Source organism: Pinus tabuliformis, chromosome 2_1, assembly GCF_031772625.1.
Source record: "Pinus tabuliformis cultivar Carrire ecotype Pingquan chromosome 2_1, CPIR1, whole genome shotgun sequence".
NCBI classification, from domain to species: Eukaryota; Viridiplantae; Streptophyta; class Pinopsida; order Pinales; family Pinaceae; genus Pinus; species Pinus tabuliformis.
The window spans coordinates 513,812,252-513,829,483 of NC_142299.1; the positions used below are offsets into that span (position 1 = coordinate 513,812,252).

At 43.1% G+C, this 17,232-nt stretch overlaps 1 protein-coding gene across 1 annotated transcript in view; it reads right to left on the reverse strand.

Moving 5' to 3' along the window:
* Positions 1 to 17,232, reverse strand: part of LOC149201213 (Gut esterase (DUF1350)) — a 419,478-nt gene that overhangs the window by 112,690 nt on the left and 289,556 nt on the right. The gene's annotated exons all lie outside the window — the stretch shown is intronic.

Below are 17,232 nucleotides of genomic sequence, written 5' to 3' on the forward strand. Positions count from 1 at the left end.
ATGATCCAAAATGGATCTAGCATGGCCTCTAAGTCTAAAAGGTTTCAAATAGAGGTAAAGGCGGAAAAGGTGCTAATAGCGTAAACCGCATGCAAATCTGAGCTCAGATAAAGAAAATAGAACCAAGTCAAACTTCGGGCCAAAGAGTCAATGGCTACGTCAACAAGACATGTGGCAACCCAAGAAAGAGTCGCAGATTTATAGTGATGCCAACGCAGCGGATAATGTGGCAATCGGAAATTGGTTCAGGCCTACGATAATGAAGAATAGGGTTAAAGGCAAAGGATCGTCGGATCAAAGGAGATCAACAAATGTTACAACTAAACCTACAAGCAAGCAGATCTGAAGAGTTTATGGAAAATAAGCTAAACCTTTTGAATTCTGGAAGGAGGGTAGTAAACGGTATTTCGGGCAGGCTTTAGGCGGTAAGTGGTATTGGAAGGGCTTCACCCGATTCCATACACCAGCTGACACGTAGCACGTCGCAGGAGAGAGAAAACCGCTTTTTCGGGCGGGTAATCTCCGTGCAAGTGGGCCACCTGAAATGGCTGTCAGCTGTTGGATTGGAGATCGTGGATCAACGGTGGAGATTGAGCGGACTGCTTGATGTTTCGGGTTTAGTGCGAACCGTTGGATTAAACAGTAAATTGACGGACAAGGTAAGCCGCGATGTTTCCAAAGGAAGGACTTAACCATAAGCCTTAAGGCATTTCGATATGCGATAGGCCGATTGCTATGAGCACTTTGAGCCATCGGATCAGAAAAGGAATCAACAATCAGGATCTGATCGGGGAAGCTTAAGGGTTGCGGATCATGGAAGCAGCGACTACCGATAAGTGATATAGCGATAAAGCCGATAGCCGATGAGGCACCGATCAGAGTGATCGGAGATTGGGAAATCGGATCGCGATGATGCAAAGGGGCCAATGCACCATGTGATATGCGATCAGAGGATGGACCCGAGAGGATTATAGGGGAGATTGAACTTTATTTGAGTTCTGCCTAAAGGCTCATGATGTGTTTTTCGTGAGTTTTCTTGTGTGTTTCCGTTATGCTCCTATTTTCGGAATGTAGGCAGAAGAACGACCGATTGTGTCATTTCCATTGGGAAGAGTCCATCGCACTTGTGCCACGCTATAAGCGGGCGTTTCTGTAATAGGAATGCATTATGAAGCACGTAGAGCCAGAGAGCCGAGAGCCGAGAGCCAAGAGCCAAGATGTAAAAATCTCTGTTTTCCCACCCCGGTTTTCAGTTTCACCTTATTTCTCCCATGTAGTTAAATGCCCATTCCCATAACCATACATTTAACAAGCTGAAAAAATAAATATTGCTGAAAACACAAATTCTGGAAATTTACAGAATGCTGGAAATTGCAGAAATAAAAATCAGCAATCATAAACAGTCATTAAAACACATTTAAACACTGAGATTTTTGGTCAACTTGACCCTGGAAAAACCCCCTACAACTCTTGGGGAAAACCAGTTTGAAAGCTCTTCTTTATTTCTGGAAAATGCCTTTTACAGTGAGAAAATTTTCAGCAAAAACAGAAATTTCCAGCAAGCAAAACTTATCTGTTTTCAGCCCAACAGACAATCTGAAAATGTTGTACGAGCTGTACGGATGTACGGACTGTACGGGCGTATGGATGTACGGAGCGTACGGACTGTACGTACTGCCGTACGGACTTGTACGGACAGACCTCGAAAACTGTGCAGAAAATCGCCTCCTCGATATTCGTCCTGAAAATCAATTTTTCACTGTTTTGCTCACAAAAATTTGCCTTTTTCTGCTTGTTCTTTATGCTGTTCGGATTTGCTGAAGTGCTGCCTTGGTATGTGTGCCAAACTGATGCCTCTTTCTCCTCCTTGTCCAGAAATCTCCCTTGCTCTCTTGCTCTCCTTCTCCCAATCTGCTCATGAAAGAATGAATGATCTTTTTCCTCCTTTTCCTCCCTTAACCCAACCCTAAATGACTTTTGGGTGATCCCTAAATCCAATGGCTGAAATAGATTTAGATCAATGGCTGAGATTAAATGCTCATTTAAATCTCACTTTCTATTTTTTAATTCACCCCACTTTAATAAAGACCCACTTAGTCATTTATTTCCAAAGTCACTTTTCCTTTCTAATTTTTTCATTGACTTTATAAAAGTCACTTTAAAATTAGACTCAGTAACTTTATCACTTAAAGTCACTTTTAAATTAGATTTAACTTTATAAAAATTATAAAGTCACTTTAGGAGAAAAATTAAATTCTTTTGGACACTTTTCCCTAGGCCAAAGATCAAAGCCTTAGGGAACCACCTGTCCTCTGGTACCAAATTTCAACACTTCCTCTTACCGAGGAAGGTGTTCCTCACCACACCCATCTTGTCTCTGAAGTAGACATACTTGCCCCGTGGTAAGGCTTTGGTAAGAATATCTGCAACCTGCTCATCAGTGGAAATATACTCAAGCTTCACAGCTCCCTTTTGAACATAGTCTCTGATGAAATGATATCCGATCCCTATATGCTTTGACCTGTCATGAAATACTGGATTCTCTGTGAGTTTAATGCAACTTTGATTATCACAGTAAATCACTGAAGGTCTCAACGGCTGACCAAATAAGCCAAACAACATCTTGCGAAGCGAGATGGCCTCACAACTAGCTAGACTGGCTGCCATGTACTCTGCTTCTGCTGAACTCAGTGCTACTGACTGCTGCTTCCGGCTGAACCATGACACTACTGCTGAACCCAACCCAAAACAACACCCTGAAGTGCTCTTCCTATCAGAAGCACAACCTGCCCAATCAAAATCAGTGTATCCTACCAATCTCACTCCATCTCCCTGCCTGTAGTCCAGACCATAATCCACTGTACCCTGCAAGTACCGCAAAATGTGTTTTGCAGCCACCAAGTGAACCTTCCTAGGCTCACACATAAACTGACTCATCATGTTGACTGCAAAACAGATATCTGGTCTAGTGTTGACCAAATACATCAAGGAACCAATCAGCTGCCTGTACAATGTGGGATCCACCAACTCGGAATCTGAAGCATGAAGCTTCTTCTAGTTGGTGATCATCGGTGTCGACATGGGTCTACAATCCTCCATGTGGAATCTGCTAAGGATGTCCACAATATACTTCCCTTGCCCCAGGAAGAAATGCCCCTCCTCCTGCCACACCTCCAAACCCAAAAAGTAATGCATCAAGCCGATGTCCTTCATCTCAAACTCCGCCGCAAGATCTCTCTTGCAGTGCTCTATGAGTCTCTCTGCACCTGTAATGATCAAGTCATCCACATACAGCACCAGAATGAGAGGCTCCTCACCAATCACAATAAAGTAAAGATTTGGATCTGCCTCACTCTTTGTGAAACCCATCCCCTGCAAGTATGTATCTATCCTGGAGTACAAAGCTCTGGGAGCTTGCTTCAGGCCATAAAGGGCCTTCTTCAATCTGCACACATGGGAATCCTTCCCATGCACCTCAAAGCCCTGTGGCTGCTCAATGTACACCTCCTCCTGTATGAAGCCATTGAGAAATGCGGTCTTCACATCCATCTGGTGGATCTTCCAACCCATCTCTGCTGCTATCGATATAATGGAGCGGATCGAAGTATATCGAGCCACGGGAGCGAAGGTCTCCTCATAATCAACTCCCTCTACCTGGGAGAACCCTCTAGCCACAAACCTTGCTTTGAATTTCTCAATGCTGCCATCTGCAGCTTGCTTTACCTTGTAAAGCCATCTGGAAGTAACCACGGATTTGCCCTCAGGCCTCGGCACCACCTCCCAAACATCATTCTTCATGATAGAAGAATACTCCTCCTGCATGGCCTCTCTCCAGACCTGCTAGCTAGCTGCCTCCTCATAGCTAGAAGGTTCAGAGTCAAGGATGTTGGTAACCATCGCCATATAGCTACAAAACCTCTCAGGTGGTCTACTCTCTCTGACCGGCCTCTTCGGCTCAGCAACAGATGTGGCATCTCTCAAGGTGTCCCGAAGCCACTTGGGCTTCCTCTTCCCTGAACATGCTTCTCCCATAGGAGAATGAAACTCCTCCTCATCACCATCAGTAGCCTGAACTCCTGACTGTCTGTCTGTTGTCCTCCTGCCTGCACCTGAACCTGTAGAAGTTGAGGTACCATGTGAACTGTCCATCAGTGGACTCCCTAGTGAACTGCTCTGCATGCTGCCCGGAGCACCACCCCTCTGGCTCGGCGAGCCACTGCTCACTGATGGACCTGACATCCTCATAGATGTACCTCTGGATCCTCCTGATCCCTGCCCACTAGATCCCTGCGACTGACTCAACTGCTGCTGAGGGTCTGGCTGATCCAGATACTCTAACTCCCGTGACCTCCTAAAGGCCTTGTCCTCCTCGAACTTCACATCCCGTCTGACAACAACTCTCCTCTGTGCAGGAATGTAAATCCGAAAGGCCTTTGAGGTCTCACTGTAGCCCACAAAGATACCCTTCTCTGCGGTGGGCTCTAGTTTGGTCCTCTTCTCCTTGGGTATATATGAGTATGCAATGCATCCAAAGATATGAAGATGACCAAGATCAGGCTTCTTCCCATAGAAAGCCTCCTCCGGAGTCATGTGCCCCAAGGCACGATGCGGACTCCTGTTCTGCAAGTAAACAGCTGTGTTGCAGGCCTCTGCCCACAAGAACAATGGCAACCCCTGATCATGTAACATAGTTTTGGCAGCCCCTATGATGGATCTGTTCTTCCTCTCCGCAACCCCGTTCTGCTGGGGGTTGTAGGGAACAGTGAACTCCCTCCTAATGCCTGCCTCCACACAATAATCAACAAACTCTCCAAGGGTGTACTCTCCTCCATTGTCCGACCTCAGGGACTTGATCTTCCGACCTATCTGTGTCTCCACAAGAGCTCTGAACTCCTGAAACCGCTTGAAGACCTCACTCTTGGTCTTCAAGAAATAAATCCAGGTCCTCCTGGAGTGATCATCAATGAATAAAACATAGTACTCATATCCACGCAAGGAAACATGAGACATCCAACTGCTCACATCGGAATGAATCAAATCAAGTATCCCAGTCGCTCTGCTGTCACTGCTGGGAAAAGGGGATTTGGCAAACTTGCCCATCGCACAACCTCTGCAAGTATCAAAGTGATCAGTACTGAAATCTGGCACACCTATAGTGATCTCCCGCAATGTCCTCAAGGCTCCATGATACATGTGTCCCATCCTGCGGTGCCAAATCTCACACAGCTCAGAACTGCTAGCTCTGCTGTCGATACTACTGCTCAATGCCAAAAGGGGCTGGAATGCAAACTTGTACACCTTTGCATGGCGTACACCTATCACTCTAGCTGAATCAGCTGGAGTGCCCCTGGGATACATCAACACCTGTCCTCCCCTGAACAGTACCTCATATCCTCTGTCCTCCAAAGTTGAGACGGATATGAGGTTCTTCCTCAACCCTGGCACATAAAGAACATCTGACACTTTCAAGGGAGGTTTGGACTCCCTCTGAAATGTCAATGTCCCCACCCCGACTGCTCTAACAACTCTGTCATCACCGAGTACTACCTCTATATCAGTGCCACTCTCTGAAAGCTCTGAGAAGTACTCACGGACTCCTGTCATGTGACGTGAAGCCCCACTGTCCACAAACCAGATACCTGAAGATGCTCCAGTAATCGAGGGAAAAGCATGTTCCCTTTGAACCTGTGTGGCAGGTGATCCTGCACTAGAGGACTCACATGTAGTGAACGCAAACTCCCGGTCAAAACGACCTGCAAAGTCCTCAATCTCTGTTGAAGATGCCATGTCCTGGTTCTTCCCTTTCTTCTTCTTCTTATCCGGACACACAACTGCATAGTGTCCCATCTTCTGACAATTCCAACACTTCACCTTGGAATAGTCCTTCTGTGTGTTACCCTGTTTACCTTTACCTTTGCCTTTGCCCCCACCACCACTTGTGGAAGCCTGCTTCTTCCCTTTGCCTTTCTTGCCTCCTGCCACCAGTGCTACGTCCTCATCCTGCTCAACTGGCTTGGCTGCCCCAAGCTGACCTTTCCTGATCTCTGTCTGAATGCAATCATCCCAAAACCTCTCCCATGTGGGAAGGGTCTCACGTGCACAAACCCCATCAGCAAAGTTCAACCATGAACGGGGGAGGCCATTCACTGCAATCCGCACCAACTCAGTGGGTGGAATGGCCTCTCCAATCGCTGCCAACTCATCTCTCACATTGGTAATCTTAGTGAGATATCCAGCTGCACTATCATTACCCATCTTAATGTTCTTCAGCTTCTCCTTCAGGACCATCTTCCGGTTCTCATTGGTACTCTGGTAGAGATTGGACAATGCTGTCCACATCTCATGGGCATTTCTCTTTCCTCTCACATGAGGAATGCAATGGTCTTTGATTCCGTCTAGAATCAGCCTCTTACCCTTGTTGTTCTTTCTATTATAAGCTGTCAACTGAGTAGCATCAGTAGGCACAACAACAGGGTGCTGTGCTGTATGCACCATGATATCCCAGACTTCTGCCTCCTCAAAGATACTCTGCATTCTCTCCTTCCAAACGTTGTAATTTGTATGCCCATCCAGCCTATCCTCCACCCTCAATCCCAATGACATCCTGCTGTCCTAAAACTGAAAAATAGCACCGCTATGGTAAAGATAAAACTGTTGTTTATAAAAAAATCAGCGTGCTGGAATTTTCTGAGTGAAAAAATCAGCAGCTGTAATTTTTCCTTTTGCTGTCCCAAACTGCCCTTCAGCACTCAAGCTCTGATACCATGTAAAAATCTCTGTTTTCCCACCCCGGTTTTCAGTTTCACCTTATTTCTCCCATGTAGTTAAATATCCATTCCCATAACCATACATTTAACAAGCTGAAAAAATAAATATTGCTGAAAACACAAATTCTGGAAATTTACAGAATGCTGGAAATTGCAGAAATAAAAATCAGCAATCATAAACAGTCATTAAAACACATTTAAACACTGAGATTTTTGGTCAACTTGACCCTGGAAAAACCCCCTACAACTCTTGGGGAAAACCAGTTTGAGAGCTCTTCTTTATTTCTGGAAAATGCCTTTTACAATGAGAAAATTTTCAGCAAAAACAGAAATTTCCAGCAAGCAAAACTTATCTGTTTTCAACCCAACAGACAATCTGAAAATGTTGTACGAGCTGTACGGACGTACGGATGTACGAACCGTGCAGACTGTACGGACTGTACGGGCGGCCGTACGGACTTGTACGGACAGACCTCGAAAACTGTGCAGAAAATCACCTCCTCGATATTCGTGCTGAAAATCAATTTTTCACTGTTTTGCTCACAAAAATTTGTCTTTTTCTGCTTGTTCTTTATGCTGTTCAGATTTGCTGAAGTGCTGCCTTGGTATGTGTGCCAAACTGCTGCCTCTTTCTCCTCCTTGTCCAGAAATCTCCCTTGCTCTCTTGCTCTCCTTCTCCCAATCTGCTAATGAAAGAATGAATGATTTTTTTCCTCCTTTTCCTCCCTTAACGCAACCCTAAATGACTTTTGGGTGATCCCTAAATCCAATGGCTGAAATAGATTTAGATCAATGGCTGAGATTAAATGCTCATTTAAATCTCACTTTCTATTTTTTAATTCACCCCACTTTAATAAAGACCCACTTAGTCATTTATTTCCAAAGTCACTTTTCCTTTCTAATTTTTTCATTGACTTTATAAAAGTCACTTTAAAATTAGACTTAGTAACTTTATCACTTAAAGTCACTTTTAAATTAAATTTAACTTTATAAAAATTATAAAGTCACTTTAAGAGAAAAATTAAATTCTTTTGGACACTTTTCCCTAGGCCAAAGATCAAAGCCTTAGGGAACCACCTGTCCTCTGGTACCAAATTTCAACACAAGAGCTAGAGCCGAGAGCCTGAGCCGAGAGCCAAGAGCCAAGAGCCGAGAACCAGAGGCAAGAGCCAAGAGCCGAGAGCCAGAGCCGAGAGCCAAGAGCCGAGAGCCGAGAGCCAGAGAGCCAAACAGCCAGGGATAAAGATGGTATTCTAAGCACGTTGGTTCAGTTGTAAACCTATGGAGTTGAGTATGGAACTTGTAAAAGAATTTAAGCCATAATCCCAAAGAGCTTAGTTGAGTTGACTAGAGCTCACGGAGACGTAGCCCAAGAGGTTTGGGTGAACTCCTAATTATATTGCTGTTATGTGTATGATATTTATTTGTTGCACTGTTTCACTGTTATATGTTGCATATCAGTTTAAGCAAATAACCTTAAGGCATTTGGTCAGTTAAAGGCAAACTAAAAGCCTACACCTATTTCAAGTTCTTTTAATTATGCAAATTATCAACCATAAGCAAGATCTTGGAAATTGTTAAAACTTTGGAGTGGGAGAGGTTCTTGTAGATTGACAAAAAGCCTTTAGTGTCCCATTTCAGATCAGGTGGTATCGGAGCAAGTTATACCAGAGCAGGTGGTATCATGAAGCAGATGGTATCATGATGCTTGATTGATCAAAGAAGGATGCTTGATTGACAGAGCAATCTATTTGCTTGCTTAACTTCAAAGGTGTTTAAACAGTCGAGGATTGATTGTTTGATTGTTTGTAAACTGATTGTTGTTTGAGGTTGCAAAGGTGAAGTGAAAGCTATTGATAGCTAAGTCTAGGTGAGGACAAGAAGGAAGAAGGGTTAAAGGCATTCTTCTTATCCCAAAGGACCTCAAAGCAATCCTGGAAGCACAAGAGGTTTGTTGCAAAAGGTTGCTTGAATAAGCTCTTTGTTAATCTTGTTTGAAGTTTTTTTGTTCATTTTGATAATGACAACTTCTACAAGTGAGTTCTCAAAACCCTCCTTCATCACAAGATTCTATGATAAAGACATGAAGCAAGACTTGTTCATCATGATGGACATGGTGGGAGAAATGAGTGTTGGACTTTGAGAGCAATTGAATTCCATGAAGGAAGAGCAATAGTTGCTTTCTAACAAATTGCAGGAAGTGGAAGACCAACTTCATATTGCAAATATGAACTTGGAAAGGGTGCATGAGTTGGAGACACAACTCCTTGTTGCCAAAGAAGCCTTAGTCAAGTATCAGCTTGAAGAAGAGGTAAACAATTCCAGTTTGTCTTCAAATTCCTCTAAGAATATTTATGTTGGTTCTTTTGAAAAACATACCAAAGGCATAGGGTCCAAGTTAATGTCCAAAATGGGCTATGAAGGAAAAGGATTGGGCAAATATGCACAGGGTATTGTTGAACCAATAATGGTTGAGGAAAGGCCTAAGTATTTGGGTCTTGGCTATGGACAATCTTATGGAGAAAGTTCCAAAGCAGCCATGAAGGCAAATGAAACAGTTCCTAGAAGGAGTTTCATGTCAGGTCTTCTACCTCAAGAGTGTAAAGATTGTATTCATGGGGAATGCAATAGCTTGAAACATCATTTGCAGGAAGAAGGTGTTCATAAGCATACACTTGAACCAGAGAGTTGTGGAAACTCTGAAAGCCTTGAAGAGATTGATGGTGTTCCAAAGGGAGCCACTTCTTCATTTGATTCACCTCCTCATGAAGGTAATAAAGGTGAAAAAGAAAGGTATAAATCTGGTTCTAATCATATTCCTTTTGATTATGTTAAGCATGATAAATTTCCATATAAGCATTGGAAAAGAATTGCATGTTCCTTTTGTGGTTTGGATAACCATAATGTTTCTAGTTGTTGGAAGAGGATGGCCACATGCAGGGAACTTTTGATGGAAAAAAAGCAAGAAGCCAAAGGTCCATTGGACAAGGCAAATCATGCTATTGAGGAGATGCACATGTGTTGCACTTACTTCCATAAGCAAAGACATATTGCTAAAAGGTGTTGGACTTTGAATCCAACAATGCTTCCACGAAACTTGAAGAAGGTGGAGAGAGAGAATGGCAGGAATGGAAAGAAAGATTCCATAAATGATGGGTTTCAAGATGATTCACATGTTGCTGTTGATGTGCAGACAAAGGAAGGACCTTTGAAATGGATTGGTAAGAAATGGTTAGAGTTCTTATCCAATTAAAGTTTCATATCTTTTGATGTGAAAAGAAATGTATCACATCTATTTGCATTTCTTTGTTAATAAGATGCAAGTTGCAGGATTTTACCAAGAAGGTGAATGGAAAAGTTGAGTAGGAGACTCACTTTATCGCTGCAACATTATATTCATTTCAACTTTGAAAGTACAGTGTACTTAAGCGAAAGTTGAAGGATGAAATGCATGCATGAGAATGATGTGCATGAACACAGGGATGTTGATGATTTCCTTGTATTTGAACATGTATGTGTAATTAACTTGAAGGGTTGATTGCTTTGTTTTTAAGCATGTATGTAATGTTAATGTTGACTTGGAAAAAGTTGATTTGGTCTCCAAGATGGAGATAATGATGAAGTGTTTCATCTTTGAAAAAGAATCCTAAAGTTCTTTTTCTACATGTTTGACTTGAAGGGTCAATTGTTTTAAAGACATGTTTTGTTGGCCTGTTATCTAGTCAATCATTTGTATGCAGATGCAAAGAAATGGGGGTGTTCACAAGATGTGAAATCTGTTTCTTTTGATGAAGCAAGAGTTTAGGCCATCCAATTTTGTCTGTAATTCTGTTGTTCTTGACAAGATGTCAATAGAACATTCTTGTAATAGGTACAAATGTAAATTTTTGTGAAGAAGATGTAACTTCACATTTGTTTGAGCCACCTTGGATCAATGATCAAGGCAGAAAGGTTTAAACTACCTACTGTAACCTTCTCAGTAGGAGTTCTGCATGAAGTCAAGGAGGAAGACAGTTCTTAACCAAAGGACAAGCACACATCCAGGAAGGAAGGTGTTGACTTTCTTCGAGTTTTGGTTTAGAGACACTAGATATGCAAGGCAAGTGTATGAAGGCTGAAAGAAGAGGGTGTTGTTACTCTCATCTACTGTGCAGATTAGTATATCAGTCTTTTGGGGTCCAAAAGATTCCCAATGGGGAGGCGTGATCCAAAATGGATCTAGCATGGCCTCTAAGTCTAAAAGGCTTCAAATAGAGGTAAAGGCAGAAAAGGTGCTAATAGCGCAAACCACATGTAAATCCGAGTTCGGATAAAGAAAATAGAACCAAGTCAAACTTCGGGCCAAAGAGTCAATGGCTACGTCAACAGGACATGTGGCAACCCGGGAAAGAGTCGCAGGTTTATGGTGATGTCAGCGCAACGGATGATGTGGCAGTCGGAGATTGGTTCAGGCCTTCGATAATGAAGAACAGGGTCAAAGGCGGAGGATCGTCTGATCAAAGGAGATCAACGCATTTTACAGCTAAACCTACAAGCAAGCGGATCCGAAGAGTTTATGGAAAATAAGCTAAACCTTTTGAATTCCGAAAGGAGGGTAGTAAACGGTATTTTGGGCGGGCTTTAGGCAGTAAGTGGTATTGGAAGGGCTTCACCTGATTCCATACACCAGCCGACACGTAGCACACTGTAGGAGAGAGAAAACCACTTTTTCGGGCGGGTAATCTCCATGCAAGTGGGCCACCCGAAATGGCTGTCAGTCGTTGGATTGGAGATCGTGGATCAACGGTGGAGATTGAGCGGACTGCTTGATGTTTCGGGTTTAGTGCGAACTGTTAGATTAAATGGTAAATCGACGGACAAGATTAAGTCACGATGTTTCCAAAGGAAGGACTTAAACATAGGCCTTAATGCATTTCGATATGCAAATAGGCCGATTGCGATGAGCACTTGAGCCGTCGGATCGGAAAAGGAAACAACGGTCCGGATCTGATTGGAGATCATTGATCGGGGAAGCTTAAGGGCTGCGGATCATGGAAGCAACGACCGTCGATAAGCGATATAGCGATAATGCCGATAGCTGATGAGGCATCGATCGGAGTGATCGGAGATCAGGAAATCGGATCACAATGGTGCAAAGGGGCTAATGCACCATGCGATATGCAATCAGAGGACGGACCCGAGAGGATTATAGGGGAGATTGAACTTTATTTGAGTTCTGCCTAAAGGCTCATGATGTGTTTTTCGTGAGTTTTCCTGTGTGTTTACGTTACGTTGCTATTTTCGGAATGTAGGCAGAAGAACGACAGACTGTGTCATTTCCATTGGGAACAGTCCATCGCACCTGTGCCACCCTATAAGTGGGCGTTTTTGTAGCAGGAATGCGTTATGAAGCACGCAGAGCTAGAGAGCTGAGAGCCAAGAGCCAAGAGTCGAGAACCATAGGCAAGAGCCAAGAGCCAAAAGCCGAGAGCTGGAGCCGAGAGCAAGAGCCGAGAACCAAGAGTCAAGAGGCAAGAGCCGAGAGCCAGAGGCAAGAGCCAAGAGCCAAGAGCCGAGAGCTGAGAGCTAGAGCCGAGAGTCGAGAGCCAAACAACCAGGGATAAAGATGGCATTCTAAGCTCGTTGGTTCAGTTGTAAACCTATGGAGCTGAGTGGGGAACTTGTAAAGGAATTTAAGCCATAATCCCAAAGAGCCTAGTTGAGTTGACTAGAGCTCACGGAGACGTAACCCAAGAGCTTTGAGTGAACTCCTAATTATATTGTTGTTATGTGTATGATGTTTATTTGCTGCATTATTTCACTGTTATATGTTGCATATCAATTTAAGCAAATAAACTTAAGGCATTTGGTCAGTTAAAGGCAAACTAAAGGCCTACACCTATTTCAAGTTCTTTTAATTCCGCAAATTATCAACCATAAGCAAGATCTTGGAAATTGTTAAAGCTTTGGAGTGGGAGAGGTTCTTGTAGGTTGACAAGAAGCCTTTAGTGCCCCATTTCAGATCAGAGTACTAGGTAGAGATAGTGCCGGAAGACCAGCGCAGAAGTAGACGCAGAAGTAGATGCAGAGCCAGAAGGAGCCATGTAGGGGTCAATAGTGACTGCGTAGAGGGCCAGAGGGTCTGCGTCATCCACGGAAAGGCTACAGATGTGATGTAGATGGTTAGAGAGGCTACATAGAGCCTCAGAGGGCTGATGCAGAGGGTTTCATGCTAATGCAGAGGTCAGGAGGGCTGGCGTAGAGCCTCAAAGAGGTGCTGGAGAGAGTTTTGTGGAGCAGACTTTCTGAATATCTATTTCCGAAGAGAGTTATTACTGCCAGGTTGATTTCTCTGTAGGGTGAATCAGTTTGGCACCTAGTTGTACTCATAAAATTTGCTTAATAATAAAACCCTCAGAACTGTTGCACCGGTTTTCCCAAGTTGGGTTTTTCTGGGGACGATTGTCCAAAAATAACGGTGTCCCTTGTGTGTTTGTCTATTTCTTTCAATCGATGATCTATAGATGGTTGAGATTGCATTGTGTTTATTTCAGTATTTATATAGTTAAATGACTTGTTTAGTAATTAAACAAGTAGGAGAAATATACCAGCTAGTGCAGGAAAATTTCTAATGGGTTAGATTTAGAAATTTCAAAACCACTCCCTCATCCACATATATCACTCCCCTTCCACTCATTATAACCCCATTCATCACCTCTCCCACCTGAGTCCACATTCCTCCATTGGGTCCACGTAGGGTTAGCCTTACCCTTCCCCTTACCCACACCTTGGGCCGAGCCTAGATTCATGCCCCAAAGGTTGATGCTGCATAATTGGCCACATTCAACAGGAAGATGCACCACAAAATGTAAAAGATGGTCTGGACAAACACATTTAGCACATGGGACAAAGCCAATACATGAGCTTTACCCCATCATCATGGCCATCACCCCGATTCCTATAAGCCCTAAATGAACCTCCTTTATCATTTAGGAACCCACGATTGTCCCAACCCTTATATCTTACACATCATTCTCTTATTCCTTTTATTAGCTATCCTTGTACCCCAACATGTGGCCCAGGGTTGCCCCTTTCATTCCCTACGCCATTCATCTCTTTATCACATGCCACCACCCTTTAAAGGATGTACCTTGGACATACTATCCCTTTTAAAAGTAGAAACCGCCCAATAGGATTTTATATTTTTTCATTTTATGTATATAGATTAGGTGTTAGTTTTAGATTAGATTTTATTTAGGTTTTAAGTTTTGTTTCACTTTAAATTAAAAAAATTTAAATCATAAAAAATAAAAATCATAAAATGTTTTACATTTTAATGGGTTCATATTTTGTTTTAATTTGTTAGATTTATTTGATTTTAGGATTTTAATTTTGTTCTATTTTGACTTTTTGCTTAGAATTATATAAAAATGTATAAAAATTAAATTTTTTTGAAAAGCTTAGCTAAAAATTGAAAAATCATTTTGGTGTCTTTTTGTGGTATTTAGGTTCCATTTTTCTATAGCTAAATGCACTTAAATGTTTATTTACAAGTTAGCTATATGAAAGTGGTAATTGGTTAGCATTTAAATTGTATGGTTGTTTAAAGCATTCAATCTTTAGAAATTTAATTGCTGGATCATTATTAAGGCGTTGTGCATTTGTTGAATATCTTACATCGCTTGGGTTATTTGATGATAAATGATTGTTTTACATGGTTTATACTTCTGCAACATTTAATAAATAATCATTTAATCATTAACTCCATAAGGCACTGATACATTAATTTCTAAATCAATCAAGTGCTAAATTGCCTTGTTGTGTCTCCCAACCCAATTGGTCCATAGTTGGTTTTCATTCATCCCATAGGGTCTACCCCCCTTAGCCTCGGGAGACGGCTTAAACGGAGAGATCGGGGATCAGGGTGATAGCCCCCGGCCTGAGCATTGTCGTGACAATCTGTGCGACAACAGTGCCATTTCGCTGCTCCTCTACTTCCCTCCTGGAAGTTCTTGGTATGACTCCTCTAAGCCTCAATTTCCCTCCTGGAAACCCTTCTGCCAATGTCGAGATGCCCCTCTCCAATCGTCTGTGCAACTGCAACACTGATATGGATTCCTTGGCTAGAAATCCACCTCGGCAGCAACTCCCTCTACCTTGGTCTTGCCCTGTTAGGTATTGTTCTGACTACAGTACCCCACCAACTCCACTCTGCAACTTACCCATAGCCTCCTAAACCCCAACAACCTGAAGGTTAGAGCTCCAAAGCTCTACGCAATCCCAACACCGGCAAATTAGCCTCCTCAGCCAACTGCGTCAGCCCTCTTGGCCTCTGCGTGGCGCTGCATGAGCCTGCCCTTACCTCCCTCAGCCTTTGCGCTGCCTCTTCCCGGCTCAATCTTGATGACACAAGCATTGTGTCACCCCTTCCTTGCCGCTACTCTGCTAGGAACAACTTCTGTTACTCGGGACAACTGTTTTTTTGCTGCTGCTGCTTTGTTCCACTGATGTCCTCAGTTCTCTTGTGATCTACAACCACGCTCTGATACCATGTTGGAATTTCTAAGTCTGACACATTAGAAACCCTTCATGCACTTTACCATGTAAATATTGAAAATAAATACAAGTACATGCTCAACACATTACAGATCATCAACTGAAGGAAACATAAACAAGCACACAAGTAACACCGTTGTTTTTGGACTAATGTCCCCAGAAAAACCCAATGCGGGAAAGTCGGTGCAGCTATCTGAGGATTTGATTTATTAAGTAGTTTTAGAATACAATCTGAGTGCCAAATCCAGCTCACCCAACAGAGAAAAATCTCCGCAATAGTACCTCTCTACTCGGAAGCAGATACTGCACCTGAAACCCTGGATAAACACTCCAACAACTCCAATATGCCCCATGAAACCCTAACATCAGCCTCTAGAGACTGTGTTAGCCTCTCTCTGGCCCAACATTAGCCTAGCGTCACTCTAGCTTGGCCTGTGTCAACCTTCTAGCCCTTTCTATCACCCATGTTGGCCCTCTAAAGCACTGCGCAGCTCCTAGCTGCCTATGCATGAACCCTGGCTGGCTTTGAGTGAACCCTTGGCTGCTTCTATGTCCCTCTCTCTGGCTACTGCGCTGATCCTCCTAGTGCTATCTCTGCCTCTCTGCTTCTGTATTCATTGCCTCTCAGCTGCAATTTTGATCACTCTCTCAACTTTCTCAGCAAACCAAACCCTAGAAAGTCGAAATCTTGATCTCTTGGTGTGTTCTCCAAGTGACCCTCAACTCCTCTCTTATACTTTTCTCGTTGACAATTCAACAGCCGAGATTAAGTCCCTAATCAACGGCTAAGATTAGATCTGGCTTGATCCATGACTTTTGGACCATTCTAACACTGTTTTATATTAATTCACATTAATATTTTATTTTCCCTAAGTTTAGACAAAGGGACTCCATTAAAAATATTAATTATTTTAATATCTCCCAAACTATTTAGAATCTGCCCAAACCTTTCTGGGTATTGGAGATCTCATGTGCCTTAGCCTCTCCACCAATTTTCGTGGCCAGAGCACATCCGATGCTACCCCAAATGAATAGCAGGGCAGAGAAGCAAGGCATGAGCAATCACGTTGGGATGATACGAATGGGATGATGAATCTAACGATGTTTGACTGTCTACAGGGCATCAAGGAACAGGGCATGGCTCCAGCAAAAAGAGGGCATGGGCATGGCAGTAGGGGCCTAGCCCCCTGAGCAACCAAGAGACCGAGCACGATGGAAGGCCGCAAGCCTGCTGAGCACCTCATAGCAGAGGCAGCTGCGACTTACAGGGATGAAACATATGAAGGTACTGGGAAGCTGAGATAAAACAAGAAAGGGAACCAGACAAGGAGATAGAAGACTGGAGGATGACGGTTCCTGACCCAGGGAATATAGGAGGAAGAATTACACAATTCAAACACACCCTGTACTTGTACTTCTTGATGAAAAGTCTGCTTGGCAAAGCGATGGAACAAATTTTTGTGGGGATGACAGTCACATTGCAGGGCTTGCCCAGTTATAAAAAAGACATGGAGAAAATCCTCTTTTGACTGCACAAACAGGACATCAGGATGGATTGCATTGACTGTCACATCCCTTGCATCGTGGAGCTATATGGAATGCCAAAGGCAATTGTTGAAGATCTTGCCCCTGTAGCCTCAAACTCTGAGGAGCAGAATGTCAAGAAAGATTAGCTTCATTATGCTTAGTTTTTGTTTATGCGGGTAGCTTTTAAATTTTCTGTTGTTTATGTCAGTTGTTATAGTTATATAATATTTGGACATGAGACTGAGACTTACCTAGCGTTGCTAGAAAGAATGAAGCAATTTTGTTTTTGGATGGCGTATTGACCCGTGGCCAACAGACTCGATTTCCCCTTGGGGTGAGTTGAGGCCACTTGGTAAAACTGTGTGGTGTAAATTTGCCGTATATATATAATAGAAAATGGATG